The sequence below is a fragment of the Rhinolophus sinicus genome, linkage group LG05, assembly GCF_036562045.2.
Source record: "Rhinolophus sinicus isolate RSC01 linkage group LG05, ASM3656204v1, whole genome shotgun sequence".
Classification (NCBI taxonomy): Eukaryota; Metazoa; Chordata; class Mammalia; order Chiroptera; family Rhinolophidae; genus Rhinolophus; species Rhinolophus sinicus.
Genome location: NC_133755.1, coordinates 142,608,072 through 142,633,439, shown reverse-complemented (window position 1 = coordinate 142,633,439; position 25,368 = coordinate 142,608,072). Strand labels below are relative to the sequence as shown.

Genomic DNA, 25,368 nt, shown 5'->3' with positions numbered 1-25,368 from the left:
CTGGGAAACCTGGAAATATATATGCAAAAAAAATGAAGCTGGACCACCTCCTTACACCATATACAAGAATAAATTCAAAATGGATTAAAGACTTAAATGTAAGATCTGAAACCATAAAACTCCTAGAAGAAAATATAGGAAGAAAGTTTACAGACATTACCTGGAGTAAGATTTTTACTGATACATCCCCTCGCGCAAAGGAAGTAAGAGAAAAAATAAACATGTGGGATTATGTCAAACTAAAAAGTTTTTTCACAGCAAAGGAAACCATCAATAAAACAAAAAGGGATCCTACTGAATGGGAGAAGATATTTGTCAATGATACATCTGATAAGGGGTTAATATCCAAAATGTATAAAAAATTCATTCACTCAACTCCAAAAAAGCAAACGACCCAATTAAAAAATGGGCAGAGGACATGAAGAGACATTTTTCTAAAAAAGACATACAGATGGCAAACAGACATAGGAAAAAATGTTCGACCTCATTAATCATTAGAGAAATGCAAATAAAAACCACAATGAGATACCACCTCACCCCAGTCAAAATGGCTATCATCAATAAATCAACAAACAAGTGCTGGCGAGGACGTGGAAAAAAGGGAACACTTGTGCACTGTTGGTGGGATTGCAGATTGGTGCAACCACTATGGAAATCAGTATGGAGGTAGCTCCAAAAACTGAAAATGGAACTACCTTATGACCCAGCAATTCCACTCGTAGGTATCTATTCAGAGAAATACAAAACCTAATTCAAAAAAATTTATGTACCCCTATGTTTATTACAGCACTATTCACAATAACCAAGACATGGAAACAACTGAAATACCCATCGATTGATGACTGGATTAAGAAACCGTGGTGCATTTATAAAATGGAGTATTACTCACCTATAAAAAAGAATGAAATCTTACCATTTGCAATGATATGAATAGACCTAGAGAACATTATGCTAAGTGAAATAAGTCAGACAGAGAAAGACAAATACCATATGATCTCACTTACGTGTAGAATCTAAAGAATATAATAAATGAACAAACTAATCAGAAACAGCCTCAGAGATATAGAGAAAAAACTGAGGGTTGCTAGATGGGGGCGGGGGGTGAGGAAGAAGGTGAGGGCATTAGAAAGCACAATCAGTAACCACAAGATTGCCATGAGGATACGAAGGACAGCTTGGGGAATATAATCAATAATGTTGTAAAGATTTTGTAGGGTATCTGATGGACACTTGTCTTATTAGGGAGACCACCTCAGGAATGATGTAGATGCCTGATCTCTGCACTGTACACCTGAAGCTGAAGCTGAACAATAATGAATGTCAACTACAATTTTATTTATTTATATATATATATATTTACAAGAAGCGGAGTACAGCATTAGGAATAGAGACAGTGGAAATGTAACGGCTCTAAGCGATGTCAGAGGGGTAGTAGATTGAGGGAGGGGGGTTATTACTTTGTGAGGGATATAAATGATAAATGTCCAACTATTGCATTGTTTTGTACACCTGAAACTAATTAAAAATAATAAATAAATAAATAAATAAATAAATAAATAAATAACAAATAAATAAAATCAACTGGTTTAGTTAATACCCTTTTCACAGAACGTACAATTCTGAGAGTTGCATCTCTCAAAGAGTAAAAGCATCAAGGGGCAACTGTAATCTACAGATTGTCTTATTGGGAACTCTTAACAGCTTTAATTTACAGACTAAGCAACAAGAAATAAAAGGCAAAGCAATATTTGGAGAAACTCAGGAAAAAGAACTTTTAAAATTAAAATCGAACACACTCAAAAATTAAACACCTGCAATTGGCCATTGCTAGTTAGAATACCAGTTCTTTTTATATTATTAATATTATTATTAAAAAGCCAGTATGTTTAAAAGTGAATTGTTATATTTCATAAAGTAGTCAGAATAGTGACCTGTTTGTGCACATTGGCAGTTTTAAATTCCCTCTCCCACCACCAATGGCAGAAAAGTTCAGGTGACTGGCACGCACAGGGTACCTGCCTCCTCAAAGTACTGGCTATTCCCCCACTGGTCTTAGTAGTAATGATCACAACCCTCTTCCACAATCTTCTGGGTAGGAAATTAACTTTCAATGACCCATAGCTTGCCAGATCATCATGTCCTTTCAACTTCCAGGCCCCTTTCAACTTCCAGGCTCCTGTCTAGTGAGTCAGCTTCCTTCTCTTTTGATACTGTTCAATCCCCTGTAGAACACCACTATTTTTAACAAATTGCTTCATCTCACACTCATTATTTCATTATTTTCTTCTTTCCAGGACACTCTCTATAATGGAAAAAGTATTCTTTGAATTACTTTTATGTGCCTAGCATCATTATTTGGAGAGATACACATTCTCAAAAATAGGACGCTTGTGGATCTTCTAGTCACACTGAAGGTTAAAAACTTAGCCTTGACTTAAAAAGAAGATAATACAAGCCACTTTATATTTAATTACTAAGTGTTGTATTTAAATATTAAAGGCTAGAACTGTTGTTCTTAAGTCTGTCTGGTACAGGCACAGGCATTGACATTTTTAGAAAGCTTTCTAGGTTATTCCGATTGCAGCCAGTGATGAGATCCATTGTGCTGGAAAGTCTCTACACTGATTGACAACTAGCTTTCAGTTGCAGTTTAGAAAATCTAGAAGGTGAAAATGTAGATACTAACCCATTGCTTCTCAAACTTCAGCGTACATGAGAATTATCTGTGGTTCTGTTAAACATACACAGTTCTGGGCCTTAGTCTCCAGAGAATCAGTTTTCCAGTGGTTCCATGTGAGGACTCACAACTTGGATTTTCAAGAAGAGGCCCTGTTAGTTCTGACGCAGTGGTCTCCAGATCACACTTTGAGGAAAGGCATCAAAAGCCACTTGCTATCTGGATCTGGGGTGGCAATACTTAACATCATAACAACGTAGCCCAGAACCAACAAATTGACAGGAATATCTTGAAAAACTAAGTAATTTACAAATTTATTTTAATATTCTTGTATTTCATTAATAGTCTAGGTAAAATGGGTTATCAAATCACAGCATTGTTTTATAATCACTAGATCCACTTTTATAGCATTTTGAATATTATCCTCCTCTTAGCATCATTGTGACATTTAGAAATCTAAAACAGTTGAGATTTGCTGTTTTGAAAAACAAAAAGATGAAAAATATGAACAAAAAACACAGAAAGGGAGAGAAAAAGACTTTCTTTAGTTGTACATGCATGTGTGTATATTTGTGTGTGTTCCCCTTCTTGTTTTTTGGGGGGAAGAGGAGAGAGGAGTAACAAAAGCCAATTTAAAGGTTTTAATTTGAAAATACTAAAGCTTTCAACTAATGTACATGTAAAATAAATTCTGTGACGCTTGCTCATTTTTGCTCAATGTAACCACATTGTCTTAATTAAAACTAACTACTGAATAAGAAGACTATTAAAAACATGTCTGTTCCTCAAGATAGAAATTGTACATAAGTAAAAAATGGGATGGAAACAGAGCTCCCCAAAGGAAACAGCACACAATTGATACTTTTTCCATCAGTAAGTACTTAGAAACTAAATGTCAAGGTACATGTGAAATGCAACACGTGACAGAAAACATTGTCCCATGCTACCCAATTCATAGCAATGTTAGCTAGCATATAATGGATACACTATATTTACCTTTGTTCTATTTTTTAGACAAAAGTTTCCTGAATTATATCAATACAAACTTATATTCTCACTTTTAAATTCTCTTAGTTTAAAATTTTAGAACAAGCATTTTCTTGTTAGTTTGTTTTATTCTCTTCTTCCAAATCAAGGCCTGAAATTCACTACCTTAAACCATCTGAATCCTACCTCCCTAAGAACAGGCACACCTGCAGAAGATCAAAGTTCTCATTGACCTTGGAAACTCAGCAGTTTCAAAGGAATAATCTCATTTAGTAAAAAGAAAACCATATGCGAATCAACATTAACTGCTCTTAGCCCACATCAGGGATGATGGCTCCTTTGGCACCCGTCTGAATTTTGAGCTAAGGAATTTGGCCTGAGCTTCCTCATGCTTAGCCAGGACAGACTGATAAAGTAGTGCAACAGGAGCTTAATCAGTTGCTCCATATTTCTGAATTTTTCTAAATATAGCCCTCATAAGTTTGTTTTCAGTAGAAACACAGAAAGGATGTTTTCATACATATTTTTACTTTCGAAATCAGTGTGTTAGAGAGAATTGAGTTCAGTGCCACTGCGTGCCAAGGACTAGTCCAGGAGTTTTACATACTTTATTTCTCATACCCACAATAATACCTTTAAAATAACTGTTATTACCTGCAGTGTACAGATAAAAAAATGTAAGACTCAGAGAGGTTGAGTGATTTTCCCAAAGGGTAGATTAATTACAAGGACAACAAAACACTTATAACACAATGATCCATAAGCACTGAATTATACTTTTCTGCCTTCTGTGTTGTATTTAGAAAGTAAACAGCTAACTTTTATTTAGTGTTTACTATGTGTTAGGCACTGTTCTAAGTGCTTTATATGCATTAATTCTTTTAATATGTCTAATAACTCTGTGAGGAAAGTACTGCTATTATTCCCATTGTACAAGTGGTGAAAATGAAGCACAAAGAGGTCAAGTAACTCGCCTAAAATCTCAAAGTTGATAAATGGAGAATCCATGACTTAACCCAGAGAATTTGCTCAGATTACGTGCTTTTAACCATGATGTTATAAGAATATTAAGAGGTTCCAAATAGACATTTTTAAAATTCAATTATTAATATGTACAACTACATGCTTGAACCATGCATATCAGGATTTATCATAAGACAGAATGTCAATGTGAGTAATTCTAGTTGACAAAAAAGAAGACTCTAATCCTCTACCTGCCAAAATCTGGGCAGGAGAGACTTTCCAGACATCAGAGACATTGTGCTATATAAGTTGACTCCTGGGTCTTTTCCAGCAGTCAAGAAATTTCAGAGTAACAAGGATTTCATCCTAAATAAAGGGGTTTTAGCAAACCCCTTAGTATATCTAAATTGTACAGCAAACAGTAAATGGGAGGAGGTGTAGATTAAAACAACATTGCTGTACTGGGAAGGTGATACTTGACACATAGTTTTCATCAAGTTGTGTTTTCTGAGTTTTAGCATTACAATTTTGATACATAAAGACAAATATAGTGGATCTTACAGGAAATAAATACATAGTGTTTCATTAATAGAGTAAAAATCTAACAGAGACAAGAAGGGGAATGTTTATACTATTTAGTAGTTTCTGGTTGCTTCATCAAATTTAAAGCAGAGAAAAAAATGATTATCAATCTGTCTTATGGGAACCAGTCATGATGTAACAGCTTGAGTCCAGAGATTTGCTCAACAAAAGCCATAATACTTGTTAGCAAATAATAATTTCATTAAAATGAAAAAAAAAAATGTATCTGCAAAGGAAAGAAAATTGAAACATTCTTTTACTTAATAGAAGAACAAATATCACTCTGAATTCAGACATATGCGTTGGCCAGATTTTAAGGGTTGAAGTACTCAGAAAAATGGAGCTTCTCTGAGCTTTACTGTTGTTTCCTTTCTCTCCCCCATCTCCTTTACTCCTCTGGGAGTTCAGCCCAGGACAATTACAGGGTTGCTATCACAGCAGCTGTCCCTGTTGCAGGGTGCTGATTTTCTGCACGCAAAAATGTGGACTCCAGGGAGAGATGACGGTGTGAGTTAATATTAAGGCTGATTCTAGTCTTCTGGGAAGACATAGGTTTATTGTGTTATAAGAGGAAAAATAAAATACTGAGTAGAAGTTCTGTTCTTACAATTTTGATTGTTGTTCTAGTTTTATTTAACCAATAATACCCTGAAATGAATTATTTACATAGAAGTAATGACGTGTACACACAAGTAACTTAAGGAATTTTTTAACCTCTAGATTCTGATCCTTGCATATAATTTAATGAATAAACAGAAAAAGAAAGGAAATGGCAAAAGATTTTGCATTTGAAGTGAATGTATTGTTTTCTTAAATAGATAACATTGTTTTGAAAATTTCATATTCTCTCTCAAGTTATCAAAGCTATTAAGACGACTTAAAAAAAAAAAAACTTCCTTTGTGGTCTCTTCCTTAGAATTGTCAAATTCATCTAAAAGTGTTTCTACCTGTCTAAACTTGACTAAATTATCTGCAAAAGAGGATTTCTATACAATCTTTTAGAAACTTCGAAATGCATGGCTTATGGGAATTAAGTACTCATTTGTTACTACATTCAAAGCCTAGTATCACAGGCTAAATGATTTTTTTTCTTTTGAAATACAAATACTGCAACTTAGGTGGCATGGCACTATTGAAAACAGCTTGCCATATGCCTTTGATTTCACTGAGAGACATGCCATCTGCCACCATATTCAATAATAATTCAGAAAAAAAAAAATGTCGAAGAAGGTGGAAAGAGAATAAGGAGGAAGAGGGCAGATGACTGTGAGCAAATGCAAGAATGACGTGAAGTCTAGATCTGGCCTGGTGGTGGTAGCTCGGGTTACCCCTAGTCATGAAGTCAAAGCCAGACATTATCAGCTAAATCCTTCCGTTTTCTGTAGGCGGTGCATTTTATTCAGCATGATAATTGATGTAGGTTTAGAAAGAAGTCTTTGATATGAAAGTAAAACTCAAAGGTCCCAGGGCAATTTATATTTTAAAGGAGTTTTGGTCAAGGGACTGGAATTAAAACAGAGAGAACTTGCTTATACATAGTTAATTTATTTGTAAAAATGCATTACCTTCATAGGGTGGGGACATGGAGTAAGAAGAAAATGCAAAAACATGAGAGACTTTGGAGGGATGTATTTATATTGAGGAAAATATCTAACTCCATTTTGGTACTATATTTTATCAAGTGTGAAATCAAGTGTGTATTTTAACTTTAGCTAGTAAAATTATTATAATAAACCCCTTATAATGATTCCCCAAAAAGAAAAGTAATTATTCTAAGAAGCTTAAAAATAGAAATCGCTTTCAAATGCATTCAGACAGTGTCCTCGCAGTCGATATTTTGCAAAGGAAAAAAAAAAGAGCAGAATATATAGGTTTTTTTACAGAAAAATAAAATACATGTAACTGCTTATTTGGTTTTGTTTCTTGAAAGATTTTTACAGATCAAATTTTGGCTGAGAGAAACCCATATAAACAACGCAGCTGGATTTTGACCAAAAATTTTCCTTGTAAAAGTAAAAAAAAAATTAAATAAATAAATAAATAAATAAAATGTTACTAAGCTGTAAAATTGTTTTTGGGAATGAAATGCAATCATGTTTCAGAAATCTATAGCCAATATTACAAGGTAGCTTGTACCTAGCTTGTGAGATTTATTTGAAATGTTTTATCCCTGATATCAAAGGGGGGAAAAATCCAAATAATTGAATTTTCAGTACTCTTTTAAGAAATAAAATGTAATGAAAATATATGCTCCCCAAAAGTGACTAATTATATGAAATAATTATATTTGAGCTCCTGTAGAAATTTCATGTCACCATTTATTGAAAAGTATTTAATGGGCACCTAGAAAGGCATTATGGGAAATATAAAAAGAAGCTAAATAATATATGGCATTTGTACATTGCTTTACAATTTATTTGCAAAATGTTTTTACCTGCTTTATATGTAAGACATATTTTTTCTATTTCTTGGATAAGAATACTCAGGCTTAGCAGGGTAAATCCCCTACTTAAAATCAAATTGCTAATAAGAGTTGGAATCAGAAGTGAATTTAGGTCTTACGATGTGATGTCAGAGTTCCTTGTACTCCAGCACCTTTCCCTCTCAGCCAAAGATACTGGTTCTTCAAATTTCAGAGTTTGATATACAATCCCATGTAGTTACCTCCTATTTTCCACAGCATTTGAGTGAAAGTACTTTGGAAGCACTAACATTTTAAAGTGTTCTAGCGACAGACACCCCTATAAATCAAATATTTAAGAATTTCCTAGGGAAAGTAAGGAGGGGTATCTTTATGTCACAGTTTGACACAAGCTAATCATCTGACAGGTTATACATGCATGAAATAAATACTGTAGTAAACAAGATGCCCTTGCTAATAATATCGTATATTGATATATTAGAGCTATAATTTCATTAGTACAATTAGAGAATCAGACATTATATAACAGTGTCCAAGTACATCTCACAATTTGCTCATCCAGGTGAAATTTGTGCATATATTTAATATTATAATTTATTAAAACCTGTTAGCATAGTACATTAGTGTTAGACCGAAAATTTGGGGTATTATTCAGTGACTTATTTGTGGAGGTTTAATTTTAGAAACTTTTTTGTTGCTGTGGAAATGGAACTTGAGATGTAGGACACTTCAAGTATAGGTTGTCTTCCAGGGAAATCTTCAAAGGCAGTATGAGTGGGCTAACACAAGAAAGCTAAAGTAGGCTGAATTTCTTTTAGAAAAAAATTTAAGCCCTTGAGTAATATTCCTCTGAATCATATCACATTTTATTACTGGAAATATATAAAGGTATTAATAGGAAAAAAAAAAGCAAAGAGAGCTGAGTAGAGGCAAGGAAAGTAAAGCAGATAATAAAACAAAAGTCTTCTTCATAGTACAGTTCTTGGGGAATAAAATTGAGTCAAAGTACTCCAGGGCCATGACATTGCAGTTCTGTCTAGAAGGGAGGAGAGAACAGGGATGTGGATGGAGGATTGATAGAGTCTGGTCAAAGACTCTGATCCATTGCTTGTCTGTACTCTGAGATAAGTCAAGCAGAAAACTGCAAAGAGTTCCTAAATCATGGGAGAGTGTTCCCTTCACTTAGTCAGCTATGTTCATAAAACTTTCCTTTACATATGTTAATACAATATTACCCAGGGTTCTTCATACAAAAATCACACATCAAATAGATAAGGGGTTGGGATGAGATGATATCCCAAGGTCTCTTCCAGCTTTAACATGAGAATTTGATGACAGGTGAAAAAAAGTTTAATTGCATTTTTAGTAAATAAAAAGTTGAATAACTTTGTTAAAAATCCATGATTCAGAGACTCTTTTATCCAGAAATCAAAAGAATGGGTAGATAATTTTATACTACCAAATTTTTGTTAAGTTTGGAGTGCAATTTTTGTCCTTAGATAGTGGATGAAATTCTCACAGTTGATACTTGCTTTTAATTCCTTTTTAATTTTTTTTCCATTTGCCAGTTGCTCTTTTTTTCACTTGCCAGTTTAGGAGTTTGCTTGGCTCTCTTCTTCCACTTAATGACTATATTTAAGAAAGTATTTGGCTAGATGCCTAGAGGCTCTTGGGTGTTGGGTGCCATATAAACAAAATTAATTACTGATTTCGGTGCCAATATCAGATCACTAGCAATGCAAAGTTAGTTGACAAAAAAAAAAAAAAAAAAAAAAAAAAATTTCCACACAGTAATGAATATTTCAACAATAATAGTATGTGTTTTTGTATAGGTCAAGAATATGTAAAAAATTAATAGAAATTATCCTACATTTGTATACATTTATGCAGTGTTTTATATATTTTTTCAAATGATCTCATATACTACATTATTTCATTTCGTTGTCAAAATGAACCTCGTGTGCTGGCTACTACAGATGTTACTGTAGTAACTGTAGTACTATAAAACCTCATTTTACAAAATTAAGAAACTAAGCCTCAGAGCGATTGAGCTGCCATAAACATTTTTTTCATTCATTCAGCAAATACTGAAAACCTACTAAGTGCCAGATGTCACATAAGAGTTGTAGGCGGACCAACTATCCCAGTTTGCCCAGAGCTAAGGAGTTTCCTGGGATGCAAACTTTCAGTGCTAAAATAGTACCGTCCTGGGCAAACTGGGATTGTCATCTTACCAGCACACGGCGGTTCAAGTCTCAAAAGCAGCGTCATGCTAGCTGGAGATCTCTGTCTCTCTCTTTCATTATCTTTCCTCACACAGGATTTTTCCTTCTGGGCCCCACTCCCAGCTCTGTACTCAAAGTTCTCTTCAGTGTTGCCAGTGATCCCCTAAGCACTAAAAGTAGCCTCCTGCTCCCCAACATCTCTGAGCTATTTAATATTCAGGCTACCTGATATTCCCTTCAACTCCAATTTCTCCCCTTGCCTTTCTCTCGCCTTTAGTAATACCCTACATTTTGCCATCTAAACTTCCATCACTAAGCCCTGACGCCCAAATTTATATCCATAGCACCAATATGACACATGAATGTGTCTGTTAGAAAGAGCCCCTCTTCTCTTGAGCGTTCCACCGAGTATTCAAATAAATGAAATCTCACACAAAAGGTTTTGTTTTCTCCACAGCTAATTCCTCCTGTCTCTGTTGTTTGACAACACCTCTCTCGGTACCCAGGTCCGAGCTCAGTTATCATGGGCTCTTTTCACCCCATCCAATCTGTCACCAGTTTTCAGCAAGCAGTTCTTTAGAAAATTGTTCACATATCCTTTCTTTGCTTTTCCTGCTGTTACCACCATATCTAAGCTCATCTTGATTTCTCTCTTAGATGGCAGGTTTAGTCTCCTCACGAACCAGCTACACCCTCCCCTCACCCCCATTCATTTATTTCTTTACTCCAATTTAGTCTACACTGCTACCAGGTTAGAGTGAATTCTGTTCTGTGTTCTTAATGTGATTTGTATATACCCAACTCTAGTCAAAATAAACCACTTGCCTGCCACGCAGTCCTTTCTTCTTTGTGCATTTGCTTATGTTATTCCTAATGTATGAAATATTTTTCCCTGTCAAAATCTTAATCTTCCAAACCAATCTTATTTTTTTAAAACAATCTTAAATTTCAAAGTTTCACAAATTTTTTTTTGCAGTTCCAAAAGGATGTCAGCACTCCCTCCTTTGAACTCATTTCACTTTGTACTCATGAATGACTCATCTCACCTGCTTTATATTAATATTATAATTATTTGCATCCTTTTTTCAGTCCTCTCAAGTGTATTGCTTGAGACCAAGACTATCTGACTCATTCCAGAATCCTCCAGCCATCAATTAACCCTTTATTAAAGACTGAATTGCTCTAACTCTTCTCCCAATTCCGGCTTTAAAAATATATTTTGTAAAGAAGTCATCTTGGATATTTGAAATTTAGTGTAATTTCAACAAATATATAATGAATGCATAAACATTTTAATTAAAAAACAAAAAACCAAACAAACAAAAAACACAAAGACCTCAAACACCCAAGGATTATTCAACATCAACACAAAATTTCCGAGTACAGAGGCATTTCCACTAGAAGCGTTACTTTAGTGTATGTGTTTGTACTCACACATGTTGTCAGCACAGCCAGCTCCTTATCAGCAACCCTGCAGAAAAGGCCACAGAGAAGGAGGGCTATTCCAGGATGGGCAATCACGTGTGTTCAGATTTAATTGAGTAATTTTTCAGATGGTTGAAATTGAATTGGTATTGCACTGCAGAAAGAATGCCTGTTTGGGGTCTAAATTGTTTCTCCCCATTTAGAGGGGGCCACAATGTAAGTATGAGATTCATGCAGTTTGGAAATTATAAATATTTGGATTTTAGGATGAAAGAAACCCATGAAGTTGGACCTTAAAAGGTTTCACTTAATTAACTTTGAATCAATTAAAACATTGGAACTAAAAGGTTCCTTATGGTGTTTGTTTAATCTTTATGGAGATGATTTCAAAAATAGCAAAATTGAAGAAAAGTAGAGTCATTTTTCATGTTTCAAAATATTCTCCTAACAGCTTTGGGTTTGCATTTGGAGGGAAAAACAAGAGATTGATGAGAAGAAAATCATATTATATCTTACTTGATTCTCTGTCCCCTTCCGTTTAAAGTCTTTCGCCATCATCAAGTTTCTCCAGCCATGCACAAACACTTCAGGGATTGCTACTTCAGGCACAGTTGTCAACGCCCAGAGGATTGAGACTTTGTCTTTGCATCTTAATTACAGCTGACTTTTTTTCCCTTGTTCTGAGCTGAGTTATATCAAGGAAACAGGGAGATGAATGAGTGACCCATGCATCTGACATCTAATATCTGCTACTTCAGATTTGGGGTTTGATTGAGTGTCTCTATCAGAGAGTTTGAGGAAACAAAGTCTTTTATCTTCTTTAAATAAATTCATGCCCTGACGCACAATTTACCTTTTCTGGCAGTTTTATTATTCAGAACAATGGGCTTTCTTAGTTGTGCAGTATTTTGGCTTTTCTCTTTCCTCTCACGTTTATAAACAAAAACATTCAGTTTGATAACTTAAGCAAGGATAAAACAGAAGTGATACATGGCACTAAGACTGCAAAACTGCCATATTGTTATTGTCATTTTTTTTAACAAAGGATATAGTATGAAAAACAAAGTATCCCTCACCTTTGTATTTAAATAATGATCTGAAATCAGCACAATTAAAATGACCTTTTCTGTGGATGCATTGTAGTTGCTATCTCTTTAACTTCAAGGTATGTAAAACTTTATACGAATCAGTTTATACCATCAGGGCCTCCACTATGCACAAAGGCCCCGGCCAAGGCACTGAGTGGGGCTGATGTCTGTTACTATGATTCCATGGTGTCACTTTCATCTGGCCTTCAAGGGCTCCCTGTAACCCTGGTGGTGCCTTTTCTTCTCGACTGGGATAGTTTCAATGCTTCCCCACTCGGCTCAGTCTCTCCTCCCACCACCTCCCCCTTTCCTTCTGGTGGATGTTAACTAATATTTCACAGAGAAATTGAAGATGAGCAGCTGACACCTTCCTCTACCTGAATCATTCATTCATTTAATAAGTGTTAATTCAGGACTTACAGTAAAGGGTGCTATTCATAAAGAGATAAATATAGAGACAGGTGCCTGTGCTCTTTGAGCTTCCTAGTATAAACAGAATGACCTGTATCCACATTAATTCTTCGTTTCTTCCTACCTATTTTATTAGAGCGTATTGAATCTTATTAGATCTATGCAGATCCTACGTTCTGGTTTATACCCCAGAAGATTTTCTCAGCAATTTTTAAAAATCTCTTTCCATTTGTTCCTTTATCTTCTGTTTTTCCTTCCTATCAGTATGTAATATATTCAGTTTTCTTTTTTAAAAATACTCCCTCAGATTCTGGTCACTGGACTCTCTCCTTAACCCTCTTGTGCACAGATTTTGTGGACATGTTGCTGGCTCTTGGCATATTCCTTCCCTCACCTTCCACTCTACAATTGCTAAACTTGTTCTCACTAGAGTCACTAATTGCAATGAATATCTTCTAAATCTTTTTTTTTTAATTAAATGTATTGGGGTAACAATGGTTAGTAAAATTACATAGGTTTCAAGTGTACATTTCTATCATCTATATATCACATTGTGTACTCACCACCCAGAGTCAATTCTCCTTCCATCACCATATATTTGACCCCCTTTATCCTCGTCTACCAACCCACCCTTATGCTTTGGTAATCACTAAACTGTTGTCTGTGTCTATGAGCTTTTGTTTGTTTGTTTGTTTGTTTTGTTCCTTGGTAGGTCTTATCTTACTGACTCCTTGGTAGCATTTCAAATGTTAAGCAAACTTTCCTACATTAAACATTCCCTTCACTTAGACTTCCAACACAACACACTCTGCTTTTTCTCTTAAATTTCTGTCCATGGATGTTTAGTGCCCTCAGGCACTGCTCTTCCTCTGGACTTCTGCTAAATGCTGGTGTTATGTGAGACGCTCATCTGTTTTCACGTTGGTTGTTCACTTCCCTGAGATGATCCCAACAGTAAAATGGTTTCAGTTATTTTAACCAGTGGAGTTCAAATCTTAGTGTGCATAAAAATCAACTGGAAAATCTGATTTAGTACATATAGGGTGGGGCCAAATTTAGTATTTTAACGACCACACGAGACAATTCTGAGAAAAGCAGTCACACAGTTAAGCACTGAGCTAAACTATAAATTCTGTGAGAGTATGAATCATGTCTACCTTACTTGTCCTGGCATTCCCAAAGTCTAGTGGGGGAATCTAACAAACACAAGTGTTCATTTACTATTTGTAGAACACATAAATGTAAATGTGGCTGACTCAAATTAATGTATATGAGGTCGGACAATTAAGTTCGAGAACTCATCCTAAAAAAGTGCGACCCACCTCATTGCTGAATATCACTACGGTCACCGTCAAAGTACTCCCCTTGGGAAGCTATGCACTGATGTCAGTGCCTAGTCCACCCATCAAAGCAATTTTGGAACTCTTTTTTTGGAATGGCCATCAGAGCTGTCGTTGTATTACCCGTGATGTTCTGAATGTCATCAAAATGTCTTCCTTTCAATATTTCCTTTATCTTCAGGTAAAGAAAGAAGCCATTAGGGGCCAGATTAGGTGAGTAGGGATTGTGTTCCAATATAGTTATTAGTTTACTGGCTAAAAACTCAATATGAAATCGTCTCCATAAAGACTAAACAAATACAATGATGAATCTTTTAGTTCCAATGTTTTAATTGATTCCAAGCTGATTAAGTGAAACCCTTTAAGGCCCAACTTCATGGGTTTCTTTTGGGATTGTCCTAAAATCCAAATGTTCATAATTCCCAAACTGCATTCTGCACACTGCTCTGAATAGATGCCAGGGACATATAGACTGTTGTTATTTTTCTTCCCTGCCCACCCCCACCCCAATGTTACAGTGACGACAAAGCAAAGTGTTCACAAAAATTGCATGGGGAAAGGGATTTTCCTTTTTAACCACCAACAATGAAAAAAAAAATGCACTCACTCTGCTGCTGTTTCAAAATGTCAATGTTAGTTTTTCCACACCCTCCCCTCCCCCCACCCCGAACACACACCCTGCTTGTAGGAAACTGAAACATTACATCTGATGAACAGCAAAGATTTCACTACAGGTCAAATGCAGAACACCTAGGAAGCAGAAGAATGTTGGCTTTTTAAACAGAAGCAGATTAAAAAAAAAAAAAAAAAAAAAGATGCAGGACTCCTTTAGTTCTTCACTTGTCTTAGAAAAACTTTCCAGAATACTGCTTCACACTATAAAAAAGAAAAAAGTAATCTTTCATTTGAATCCTTCAACATCTGCATCCTGCTTCCCACTGTTCTGCAGCAAATACAGTGCATTCGTATCTGGTCCTGTGTTCCTGTAAAGGTAATGATCCGATCTTTGTACCCTTCTAAAGGTACATCGATTTTGACCGAAGGTCTTGACTCATGGTGAATTTTTTTTTAATCTGCTTACCACCTTTGCCAATAATAGATCCAGCCAATTCTTTGGGAATCATTACTTGTGTAGTAACAACAGGTCCATCAAGATCACCACAAGAGCCACGACCACCTGCATAGGAATAATCATATCTGGAGGTGCTTCATAAGCCATCTGCCACTCTGAAGGTCTCCATGTATCTACTGTAAAGTTTCAAGTTTCCTCACCACTGAAACCATTACAATGGTCTCCAGGTCTTGCTCTTCTGTCAGAGGTCGTTAGATCTCCTCTAGGAGGTGGTGGTGGAGTAAGAGATACATTCTGAACTCTGCTACCTCCCCAGCCACCTCATCCAGGAGGCAGGAAGGAGGTCCTCACCAAGGGCTCCTATAGTCATAATAATCTCTTCTATATGGAGGCATTGGATGCCCACCTGACCAGGAGGCATTCTTTCAAAATCATCTCTTCCTGCATTGGAATTCCCATGAGACATCCATGGCAGTCATCAAACATCATTGTAAAGCCACCATAATCATAGATTTCATTGTAAAAATTGGAACCCTAAAGCTGTGTATCGTTCTTTTATGGGAGACTCTGATATAAGATCGAGAATGATCTTTATGCATTCTACCGCCCTGTCTGGTTTTCCTCTAATAAGCACTGCTCTGTTAGTGGAATGAGGACTGCATTCCTGGAAAAGCTTGATTGTTGTCTGAGTGTTCTCTCAAAGTTCTTTGATTTTAGCACCTTTAACCCTGATAATTCCTCCTGCCAGATTCTGATAAATCAACAATCTCACTCTCCATCAAAGTTGCTTCCTTTATAGTGTTGGTAATTTAAGCCTTTCACCACATCAGATTCCAGTGGGAGCTGGCTGGTTGCAGTGGGTGATGGCAACTACAGGCTGTCTTCCAAGATAGGAATGACTTTCTTTAGAATTTTTCCAATTTTTTCAATATAAGCACTGATACTCAATATGCACTGAGAGCCACTGCTGCCTGGGACTGAAACACTGGCATTGTCGTCTGTACACAGAGCCCAAATATTCTTGCCTTCTTTTCTAATCACTGCCCCTGCATTCTTACTCTAAAGCAGAATGCATAGTTCAAACATTTCATCTGTGTTTCTAGATCTTTTAAAAGCTTGTTTCTTTCTCTTCCATATCTCCTTCAGGGTGTTTAGCAAAATCACCACTGGTTTCTGTACTGGGGAAGGTTTCCTCTGGCTGTTCAGTTTCCATTTTCTTGGATTAAATGGACATTCCAATCGTGCCAGGCCACCATCCCTATCACACTGCCTCTATTCTTACTCCAAGTTTTCTTAAACAAAAGTTACATCATTAGAGTCCAAACACGTTAATATGACTTACATAGTCTTGTATGAGATGGTTTCTGCTTATCTCTACAAATCCATTTTCAACATTGTTCACTTCTCTTCACCCCATTTTATGCTCTACTCATAATTAATTTTGGTAAGGTTTTCTTTATGATTCTAATTGTGTTTCCCTTTTCAAAACTTTAAAGCATGTTTATTTAGAGTGCCAGTTCCAAGTGGGAAATTTTATTTTAGGTCTCATCTATATAAGCTACTTAGTTTTTCACATTTTTACTCCTTCACTACATAGCTCCTAACTCCTCTACTTCCAGCATTTGTTAATTTAACCTAGTGTCTTTGACATAGATTATTGATATTGTTAGTACATTAAATTACTATTGAATTATTAATTTGGCATGATGCATCTTTTCTTTCAAGGATAATTTTTGAAATTTGAATTGTTTCCATAAAATATTTTTCAACTTTTCTCTGGTTTTAATAAACATCTTTTTTTTAGCACTTTTATGTTTCATCTTTCATTCTATTGAAATATATCACTAATTAACTTTTCAAGAATGTGAACAGATAAAATATTTTCTTAGCCCTAGTCAAACTTGAAATTATTTTTCTGTTATTTAAAATAACAGGTTGATTAAATAAAATATTCTTACATCATAGAATTTTCTAGCCCCTCAGTATTATTTTTTGACATTCAATTTGCATCAAATAACCTGGATTTTCTTTCTTTGAAGGTATACACGTGCCTGCTTAGATATTTATAAAGTATTTTAATCTACACAGTTTGTTGTTTTTTATTCTGTGACCAGATGTGGATATCATTTCATTATTTTTCTGGAATTTAGTGAGGTTTTCTGATCCTCTATTGAATGTTGGCTCCCCCAAATATCACTAAATCCATTTCTGCTTGCCTAATAATTATTGTCAATCTTTTCCGAATGTTTAGAATTTGTCTCTGTGCTTGTATGTATACATATGAAAAACTTTTTCTTCGCAATAATTTCAAATTTGCAAAAAATGTTTCAAAGACAGCACAGAGAGTTCCCATATATTCCTCAACCAGTTTCATCCATTTTTATCATCGTATATTATCATAGTACATGAAATAAACATTGGTACATTACTAAACTGCAAACTTTATTTTTTCCATTAATATCTTGTTTCTGTTCCAGGATCCAACCCAGGATAACACATTGTGTTTCAAAGTCATATTTCCTTAGTGTCTTCTGGGTTTTAACAGTTTCTGTCTTCCCTTGTTTCTTTCTGACTTTGTAAGTCTTGACAAAGACTGGCCAGGTATCCTGTGAAATGCCCCCCAATTTGGGTTTGCATTCACCAAAGAAACAGAACTAGGATAATGGATTGATGGGTAAACTAGATAGATAGGAAGGAAGGAAGGAAGGAAGGAAGGAAGGAAGGAAGGAAGGAAGGAAGGAAGGAAGAAAGGAAGAAAGGAAGAAAGGAAGAAAGGAAGAAAGGAAGAAAGGAAGAAAGGAAGAAAGGAAGAAAGGAAGAAAGGAAGAAAGGAAGAAAGGAAGAAAGGAAGAAAGGAAGAAAGAAAGAAAGAAAGAAAGAAAGAAAGAAAGAAAGAAAGAAAGAAAGAAAGAAAGAAAGAAAGAAAGAAAGAAAGAAAGAAAGAAAAGGAATTTTCTTAGTGATTGTGGGGACTGGCTAGACCAGTCCAAAATCTACTGTGCAGGCCACCAGGAAGGATAGGCTGGAAACTCTCAGGTAGGAGCTGACACTGCATTGAAGAATTTCTTCTCCCTCAGGGAAACCTCACTTCTCTTAAAGCCTGTTAACTAATGGATTGAAACAGATCAGGCCAACCTAGATTATTGAGCATAATCTCGTTTGTTTAAAGTCAACTGATTGTAGAGGCTAATCACATTTACGAAATACCTTCGCAGCAACACCTATATTACTGCTAGCTTAAATAACTCTGAATTTGAGTAGCCAAATTGACACACAAAACTGACCATCACACTGGAGCTATGGATTGTTTGGAAGCATGACACAGAGGTGCATCACATCACATCAGGGCGTACACAGTATCCACATAACATCACTGTGATATTGATCTCCATTTGGGTTTCTCCACAGTAAATCTATAATTTTCCCCATTTCTTACACTATTCTTTGGAAATGAGTCCCAAAGTCTAGAGCATTCTAAAGAGTAAAGGGAATTAAATTCCACCTCATGTAGTGGGGAGTATCTACATGTATTATTTGGAATTATTTGTAAGAAATATTTGTCTTTTCCCCATTTATTTCTTTATCACTTATTTTTGTCAGTATGGACTCATGTATATACTAGGATTATAAGCTAATATTATGTTATTTTGTTGCTCAAATTGTTCCAGCTATGGCCAATGGGGGCTTTTTCAAGTTGGTTCCCATGTCTCTTTGACATGGTTCCGTCGTTTTGCTTCTTGAGCACTTTTTATTCTGTGGTATATAAAGATATTCCAGACTCCTAGCACTTCCCCTGCCCTGTCTCACATTTCTCCCAGGACCCTGTGGCTTTTATGGGGAACAGTATTTAAAAACCAAGATCTGGGTGTGGGGTACACTACTGGGGTGTCATTGCTTCTAGGTCCTCTCCAGAGGACAGCACTAGGCAACATATGTGCTTATACTAACCTATGTATCTTTAATATTTTCTATATTTATTCAGCTGTATCTATATTAATCTCAACCTTAGTTTATACTGATGTCTCCAACTCTAATCATGCAGTTCAGGGTTCATTCTAGACTTCCTTCCTAGTTTATCTGTAACTTCCCTTTCTAAGAGTGAGAAACTTAGTCTCTACCACCAAACATCCATTTTCTTGTTTGTTCAAACGCAGTATACATGTAAAGAGGTTTCAGAATTTTTAATCTGTACCTGCATGAGAAACAAATTTTCCAATGAGAATGCAGTGTTTATTCATAGTTTTTGGTGTTTTTGTTTGTTTGTTTGTTTGTTTAGTTTGCATACATTAAACTTCATTCTTTGTTATGTACGTTTTTTTTGTTGTTGTTTGTTTGACAAATTGAGTTATGTAACCAGCACCCCAGGACCATACAGGGCATTTTCTTCACCCTAAAACGTCCCCTGTGCATCCTCTTTGTTGTTAACCACTCCCACTATATATAATAAATGCTCCTATATCATACCTTCTTTATCCTTTCTTCTAGCAATGGACACCTAGGTTGCTTCCATATTTTGGCTATTGTAAGTAATGCTGCAATAAACACAAGGGTGCAGATATCTTTTCATATTAGTGCTTTTGTTTTCTTCACATAAATACCCAGAAGTGGAATTGATAGGTCATATGGTAGCTCATATTTTTAATTTTTTGAGGAATCTTCATACTGTTTTCCATAGAGTCAGCACTAATTTATACTCCCACCAACAATAAACGAGGGATCCCTTTTCTCCACATCCTCACCAACACTTGTTATGTGTTGATTTTTTGATGACAGCCATTCTGACAGGTGTGAGGTGATATCTCATTGTGGTTATTTGCATTTTTCTGATGATTAGTGATGTTGAGCATCTTTTCATATGTCTATTAGCCATGTCTATGTCCTCTTTGAATAAATGTCTATTCAGGTCCTCTGCCCAATTTTTTAATTGGATTGTTTCTTTTGGGTGTCAAGTTGTATGAGTTCCTTATATGTTTTGTATATTAGCACCTTAAGCTGTATCATTTAAGATGTATCATATCTTCTCCCATGCAGTATGTTGTCCTTTGTTTTGTTGATGGTTTCCTTCACTGTGCAAGACATTTGTAGGTTTGATGTAATCTCATTTGCTTATTTATTTTCTTTTGTTGGCCTTGCTTCCGGAGACATATCCAAAATGATACCACTAAGAGCAATATCAAAGAGTATACTGGCTATGTTTTCTTCTAGGTGTTTTATGGTTTCAGGTCAGAAGCTTTATTTTAAAAAACCAATTAGAGTCACAGAAAATGCTAATGTCATACCAAAAAGGCCATATTAAGAAAGAAGAGAAGGTAGACTTTATGAGAAACACTTGCTCTTAGTAATGATAATGATGTATCTAATTCAACGTTTTAAAACAATTCTATATTAAATTTAGCAATTTAAAATGGATCAACTCTGTAATTGTAGAATATATATAAATTTCATTGTAATATTTATTTTGAGTTTATAAATATCAAACCAATAGACCTTACTTGTTAAGTTATACTTATTCTACACACTTAAGAAAGCTCAGGAAACTACTTTGCTCTCCGACAAACTGACATCTCAGGCAAAATGTGCATTGTATGTGTATGTTTATTGAGAGAGAGGGTTAAGATTCATCTTTAAACAATTCATAATTTTATAGTTTCAGCTATTGACTCCCTATAACTCAGTCTGCTTAAATTTGAAATAGTATGGGGGGAAAGAATTCATAGAATTCCTTAATAAAGTATGATTATCTTTAAAAGAGACACACAGAATTAGATTATTATTTCCATTATAATCATTTTCTGTTGTGGAAAATGGCAGTTTGGATGAATTTAGACAACTAATGAATTAAGAAATAAAATTTGTAGTCCCATTTCACTATATCATTTTTGAAGAAGGAAAATTCCTGAGTTAGCAAATCTCCTACTAGAAGAATCTCAAAGACCTTTTCATTAATTTGCATCCCTCAGATCAACTCAGAGAAATATTGCTATTTTGCTTCACCTGGAAATTTGGGGGCAAAATGATGCACCTGCTTTAACCTGTGTGATCAGATGATACTGCTTTTAGAAATATTTTAGGAAAGACTGCTGTCTTGACTAATAAATTTCTCAACTAAATGTACGTAATGCACTTTTAACAACTCCTGCAGTAGGGGAGAATACAAAAACATTTGTAACTTTGCTAAATAGAATTGAGGCCACAAGGGTTGAGGATGAAATACATATATATATGTATATTATAGATCTGGTAAAATCTTCCTTTGATTTTAAGCTCAGGGCCTGAGAGTTATAGGGGACCATAGAGGTCGTCTAGATACAAGGTTTTGTAATCCAATCTTGTGTTTACAGTTGAATGTCTCTTGTATTGCAGTTATCTCTTAACTAAACATAAGTGTGGTGAATGTTAATAACATGCGATTCATTTGGAAACTAGTCAACAGAATGATTACTTATCTGACAGAAAGTTCAGGTGACAACTGAAATGAAAACAAGTGATTTTTTGTTTTTGTTTTTGTTTTTGTTTTTTTTAATTCAACATTCAAAAACACATTTGACATTTTTCTGTAAACTATATGTTTCTAGCAGCTGTTAGGGTGATTGTTTTGCCAGTGTCTAATTGCAGATGTTGGAAGCTGGAAATGAAGAGCAAGCAGTAGTTTCTTTAGGGGATAGAATTAAATATATGAAAACATGAGATTACACCATGCTTTTTCAGTCATCTTCAATGTGCTATAAAGAACAGAGTTTTAGAATCTCTACCAATTATTGTAAAGGTCTGATAACCTTAACCATTAAATAGCTTTAAGACTCAACTAGCTATAAAAAGGCTGTCATTTTTCATAAGTAAATTAGATGACAAGTTTCCACAGCCAGAGCAAAGAAAGAAAAATAAGGATTTATTTGAATAATTAAATAAAAGAGGAGTTTTATTGAATTATTCAGATAATTGCTTCATTGCTGCCACTTAGCCTTGCCTGTGAAGACCTGACAAAATGCCCCTTTCTCCTACATTTAGTCTCCAGAGAAACCTAAAAGGATGCTGACAAATGTTAATTTTGCATTATAAAATAGTTTCAGTGACAGCAATTTCAAGATTAATGTGTTGAACTCCTGAGAACAGGTTGCAGGAATGAAAATGGAGTTCTTAAAACTTTTTCTTTAAATCTTACATAATGTTGGTCATTTCCTTGCAACAGTATCTTCCAATCAAAGAGACTGCTGAAGACAAGGCTCTTCTAGCCACCGATTACTTCCTTCTGCAATTAAGAATAAAGAGTGTCTAGTTTACAGACACTCTAGAGGTATAGTTTATATTGTGTGGTTCACTCTGCTAGTCACTTATACTGAGTCTCTGGGGTGCTCCTTTGAGATTTACACTCAGGTGTAGGGTAGACGATAAAAGTCATAGAGATGGGGAATTTAAAACATTTCCAAACTTTTGCTCTGTGAAAGGCACTGTTAAGAGAATAAAAGGACAAGCTACAGACTGACTAGGAGGATGTTTGCAAATCACCTATCTGCCAAACAGCTTTTACTCAGAATATAAACAACCCCCAAATTAAACAAAATAGAAAATAAATAACCCAATTAAAAATGGGCAAAATATTTGAACAGATGCTTCACCAAAGAAGATACATGAGAGGAAAATAAGATCATGAAAAGATGCTCAACATCATTAACCCCTAGGGAAATACAAATTAAAACCACAATAGGATATCACTGTGCCCCCCTGAGAATGGCTAAATTTTAAAATACCTGAAAATGCCAAGTACTGGCAAAAAATGTAAAGCTATTGCAAATCTTATATATTGCGAGTAAGTCTGCAAAAAGGTATTACCACTCTGGGAAACAGGCAGTATTTTATATTTAAGGGTACACTTTAGCCATATGACTCAGCAATCTCACTCCTAGGTATTTATCTAGAAAAATAAAAACGTATGTACATGCAAAGCCTATACATGAACGTTTTCATAGCAGCTCTGTTCATAATTCCCTAAAATGGAAACAGCAGTATGTTTTTTAGTAGGTGAATGGGTAAACAAATTGTTGTTCTTTCATATAATGGAATACTACTCATCAATGTAAAGGAAGAGGAATTGATATATATAACAACATGGATGAATCTTAAAAGCTTTATACGGAGTTTAGAAAGCCAGTTTCCAATGGTAACATACTGAATACGTTTATGTATGTGACATTCTAGAAAAAAAACACCATAGGAATGGGAACAAATCAGTAGTTACTGTTGCAAGGAGGAGGGATGGTTTGATGGTTCTGTATCCTGATTGAGTTGGTGGCCACATAAATCTATGTTAAAATTATTAAAGCTATATATCAAAAATGTTATTTTCACTGCACGTTAAATTTAAAATGAAAAATTTAAATGTTGGCTTTGAAAATTGTGATAAAGTCAAATTGTGATATAATAATCTGCTTTGTTCAAGTTTTACCTGTTCTTTGACTTTTTTGCTGCAAATTATTCATTGACATTTTAAAATTAGTAATAACTATCCATTCTACAGAGAGCTTGGGGAGGAATAAGGATACATTTATCATAATTAATCAAGGCTTCTTGTTCTTTAAATATAAGTATTTGCTATAATGTATCTTTTATTTTATAGTCTGACCTTAGGGTACTGCCAGACAATCAGGAGGCAGCTTCTGAGATGTTACCAGTTCTGGGGAGTAGAAATAGATGAAAATCTTGGGGTCCACCACGTTAGAGGTAATAGGTGAAATTTAAGAATGTGGAACTCCAGCTTCCTAAGTGTTTCTGTGATGATTCTAGATGAACTTAGACATTCGAAATGGAAAAGCCCTGCAAATCTGGGGCTCCTGTTGCTGAGAGGCACTAGTTAGTAGTAATCCATCCAGGTCATACGATGAAGCTCTAACTCCCTCTGTGGTGACCACAGTGTACGCAGCAGGGTAAATCCACCCTCTGCTCAATGCTTAGCCTGTCTCCCACATTCACATAGTAGTAAGTGGAGGCTTGGGTGTCCTTTGCTTTTCTATGTATTGTCAAAGCTGCACTGTATTCATTCTTCTGCTCCTATGCCATCCACTCTATCCCCCCCCCTTTCTTTTTAATTAAAGTCTCACTTTTCTGATTACTCTCAAAAAGGACAGTCGTTTGAGTCCAAAACCAAGCATCGGATTAGATGAGAAATCCCATTTGTAGAATTCTAGTTCCCCTAGCTCAATTCCCAAATCTCAAGTGTGGAGTCAGGGTAAAAAGGCATGATTACTCACAACAAAAGACCACAGCTTATTCTGTAGAGACCAGCATAAAACTTGAAGGGAGACTTACCTTGTTAGTTCCCAGCAGCTGTCTTTAGGTTCCACCACTAATGAGAGTAGAGGTGAACAGCTCTCTGTTTTTAAATGCAGAGGTATTCTGGACTAATTTTCCCAGAAGAATTGGTGCTCACTGCATAATGAGCTCTTAATATTTTTCACTTTTTGTATTTCAGCTCATCTAGCTTTAAGGAGTTGAAAAGATTAAAAAGTTTTCCGTGTGTGTTTTCTTGTTTTAAACTCTTCAGAGGAGAAATTGGCAAATAAATTGACCACCTTATAAATTACCCATCATGGTTTCCACATAAGGGATTTTGAAGTCAAACAGAATGGAAGAGATGACCAATTTTAAACAAAGCTATCCAGAGACCTAGGTGAGACGTTAAGTTAATAACTATACTTCTTAGTGGAGAGGTTACCTTTATGCTGAAGCAGGTATGCCTGAATGCTAAGCCTCTTAACTATTGTCTTTCCTTGACTCTAGTCCTCAAAATGTAGCCATGGGGCCATAGACAATGCTACATGATCCTCTCTAGGTCATCCAGAAGCTTGTCTTTTAGATATTGTATATTTTACAATGTGCCAGTGTTTATAGTTTTCACCATAAAATGACCTATTACTTACGATATTTACTTTTAAATGAACACAATAATGCCTCCTTTCAAGAACAAAAACCATTTCCTGATTAAATGTATGGGGAACTTCTCTAAATTGATGAGTGACAGTTTAGACTGAGTGTTCCATGGGTTATTTTGCTGCAACAAAAAAGTAAATTTAAGGAACAAATTGCAACCACCTTTATGTACTCAACAGCTTTCTCTTAAATTCTTAAAATATTCACTGATTGACATCAGAGTGAATGAGATTTTTTAATAGTTTTTTATTT

At 35.3% G+C, this 25,368-nt stretch overlaps 1 long non-coding RNA gene and 1 pseudogene across 1 annotated transcript in view; both read right to left on the bottom strand.

The window, feature by feature from the left end:
- LOC141571698 (uncharacterized) overlaps window positions 1–25,368 on the bottom strand; it is a 130,042-nt gene that overhangs the window by 45,980 nt on the left and 58,694 nt on the right. The window lies entirely within an intron of this gene.
- LOC109453286 (heterogeneous nuclear ribonucleoprotein K) lies at window positions 15,022–16,405 on the bottom strand (annotated as a pseudogene).